Here is a 3,590-nt window from a genome sequence, read left to right on the forward strand (position 1 = left end):
TAGGATCCAGCTAGCGATTTGCGCCGCTGTTGACAGCTAGCGATCAGTGCTCTAATTGCTAGTTAGCGATTTGTGCTCTTGTTGCCAGCTCGCGATTTGAGCTCTTGTTGTCAGCTAGAAATTAGCGCTGTAGTTGCCATCTAGTGATTTGCGGATTAGTTAGCGATTAATGGTTGACAGCTAGTGATTACTGTTCGAACTGTCTTTTTACAATTATTGCGCCAGTTGCAATCGAAAGAGTTTCCTATAATCATGTTTTTTCTTGCAAGGGAATTATGTATAAATTAATTATGGATAGGAACAAGCAAATAAACAACAATTGATGACCAATGCATTCCATTTTTGTTTAAATAAAGTGCAACCAACACTTAAGTGTTGAATCAGCAAAAGAAAACCTTTAAAACTCTCATTTTCAACATTCAAGACATTTTCAATAAAAGTACAGCAACCAACATTTTAACAGTAGATTTACCTGCAACTTTTGCTTTTGACATATATATATATATATATATATATATATATATATATATATATATATATATATATATATATATATATACATATATATATATATATATATGTATATATATATATATATATATATATATATATATATATATATATATATATATATATATATATTTATATATATATATATATATATATATATATATATATAGATAGATAGATAGATGGATAGATAGATAGATAGATAGATAGATAGATAGATAGATAGATAGATAGATAGATAGATAGATAGATAGATAGATAGATAGATAGATAGATAGATAGATAGATAGATAGATAGATAGTACTTTATTGATTCCTTCAGAAGAGTTCCCTCTGGAAAATTAAAATTCCAGCAGCAGTGTACAGAATTGAGAATTTAAAAAGTAAAAAGTAAATAATGGGGGTATTAATGGGAACAAAATAGAAAAATATGACAAAAAGAATAAAAATAAAAAGCAATAATGAGAATACAAATATAACAGTAAAATAAGAATATAACAAGAGAAACTAGGCAGTAGTGACCATGTTATGAAAAAGTACCGCCCGAATGCAGCTGAGATAGGCTCCAGCACCCCCTGCGACCCCAAAAGGGACAAGCGGTAGCAAATGGATGGATGGATTGCACTGTTATTGTTTTGCATCCCCTGTCATCCTAGTACCCCCCTTCCCCTCATATATGTATATATATATATATATATATATATATATATATATATATATATATATATATATATATATATATACATATATATATATATATATATATACATATAAATATATATATATATATATATATACATATATATATACGTTTACGAGTGTCTGTTAGTATTAATAACTTATGGCATTTTTGTTGTATTGTTTTAGTTTCACAAATTCCTCAGTAAATTCACCAAAACGTCACCGTGGAGTTATTGAGTATGTTTAGCTGATTGGAGAGCGAGGTTCCACAGCTAGTGGGTCCATGACGATGACTTATGTTTTGTTTGATCTTTTGTTTTACTGCCGTGTTACAGACACTGTTTGGAAACAATTAGGGAATGTAAATAAACATTTACAAAATCTTTCTGTGTCAACAACTCATTTCACAACGTATATATCTGTGGCTTAATAGTCCGGGGCGGTTAATATATGTAAAAATGTTTTGTTTCTTCTAAAATTTAGTGAGTGCGGCTTATATACCGGTGCACTCTATAATCCGAAAAATACGGTATTTGCCAGGATAACATTAATGGTATTGATAAGACTTCCTCTCGTTCAGTGGCACTTCCAGGAGCACACACACGCACACGCACAAACACACAAACACACAAACACACATGCCCTCTGTCTGCTCCTTTCTCATCAGCTTTTCCTTTGCCGATGTAAGTGCATTTTACTTTTTAAAATGTTCTTAATTGTAGCAATATGGTTGCTAAATTTAAGGACTATTGTGATTTCTGATCGTTTGTGAGGGCACCAAAGGTACTTCTGTTTGTGTGTGTGTGTGTCTGTGTTGGCAGAGCAACCCATTATCTATTGCTTCTTTTGGAGAAATTTGGTTCACTATATAAGCTTTTCTATTTAAGAACCCTGTTCAAGAACCAATTAAGTTCATAAACCGATGTTCCACTGTATAGAATTGTCCATTGACAAGATATATAAAAACGCTGGTTGTGTACTCATGTTGAGGACTGTGGACTACAGAGGAAGTCTTAGAGCTTGAACAGGTGAATCAAACAAGTCTGTAGATACAGTTCTAACTTTACAGTACTGCGCTTCTGACGTCCATTTGGCAACACTTCTATCACTTGGTTGTGTCCTAATATGGAGCAGACGGACAGAAACAATACAGAAAAAACATTTTGTCAGGGCAGAAGACAACAGAGGCGTCGTCTGAGTGTCCATCTTTTATTCAGATCAGTTCTATTTCCCGTAATCGAGAGCTTTGCAAGCCTGAATGAGATGCATTAAAATGAACCATTCCTATTGAGAACATGACTGCCAGTAAGGTCTATTGATCTTCATGCCCTGCCCCAGTGTCAGGTAACACCTATACTGCACTGTGGACTGAGTGGGTTCCAATACAGGACTCCACTGCCATCGACTCCAGTAAGGTTTGCAAGGGGAACATAAAACCAGACATCAGTCCAGATGGCTAGCGTTGTGTGTGAGCATTAGAGGCCGGAAGCAAATATCTTCCCCAGCGCCGTCTGAGATTAATTCAACTCTCGCAAGGGCCACAAATCAGTGCACTACAATAATAAGTGGTTGTGTCTAAAGAGCGGCAAAGAGAAGCTAATGGCGCGAGTGTGGTGTGAGCAGTATGAGCTAATGAGCTGCCGTGTTCTCTTTGCGTAATGAGTTTTGCTTTGGTGTTATTGTTTTACAGCATGATTAAGCAGTTGGGAGTGAAACACAAACTCACGCCACTACTTTGAACGCATTAGTTTCTCACTGACTGGAGAAAAATAGGGAGAGACTAAAGCTAGCTCTACCAGAAAATTAGTAGGAACTCGTTGAAGGAATGTATCATTTTTTCATGCTAAACTACACATATTGCTAGAGCATACACATACACTTGATTAAATAAATATATTGATTTTAGCATCATCAATTATATAATTATTATTAAATCACAATTCTTATTTATTACAATCAGTGTTTGGCAAATTCCTTTTAAAAAGTAATTCATTATAGTTACTCGTTGCTTGCGGAATTACTCTTTAATAAATGTAATTAATTACAAGAGAAACTAATTACTGTTACTGTATAAAACACTTCAAATATCTAGCACTTGCAGTTGAGAGATGTTTTATGAGACCAGAGCCTTTAAAAGGCAATGCTTGTGCTAAGCGACGCGTGACGTTAGCACCCAGGCGGAGCAGCATTAGTCCAGCTGCGTTTGTTAGCTCATACTCCCAGTTTGCGGGCTGTTACGGCAGTTCTGTTAAATCGTTTTACTGGATTGTGTTAGCAATAATTCAAAAAAAGAGATTGAATTGCTTCGATGGCTGTAGTCTCCTTGTCCACAAACAGTGAAATGTTGCATTGCAAGCTTGTCACTCCAATCATTGATTTGTTGTTTATTATTCCTACGA

General features: G+C 34.7%; 1 protein-coding gene across 1 annotated transcript in view; it reads left to right on the forward strand.

The window, feature by feature from the left end:
• The window catches only part of LOC133609672 (inactive phospholipase D5-like), a 79,435-nt gene that overhangs the window by 41,106 nt on the left and 34,739 nt on the right, over nt 1–3,590 (forward strand). The gene's annotated exons all lie outside the window — the stretch shown is intronic.

The sequence above is a fragment of the Nerophis lumbriciformis genome, linkage group LG02 (genome assembly GCF_033978685.3).
Source record: "Nerophis lumbriciformis linkage group LG02, RoL_Nlum_v2.1, whole genome shotgun sequence".
NCBI classification, from domain to species: Eukaryota; Metazoa; Chordata; class Actinopteri; order Syngnathiformes; family Syngnathidae; genus Nerophis; species Nerophis lumbriciformis.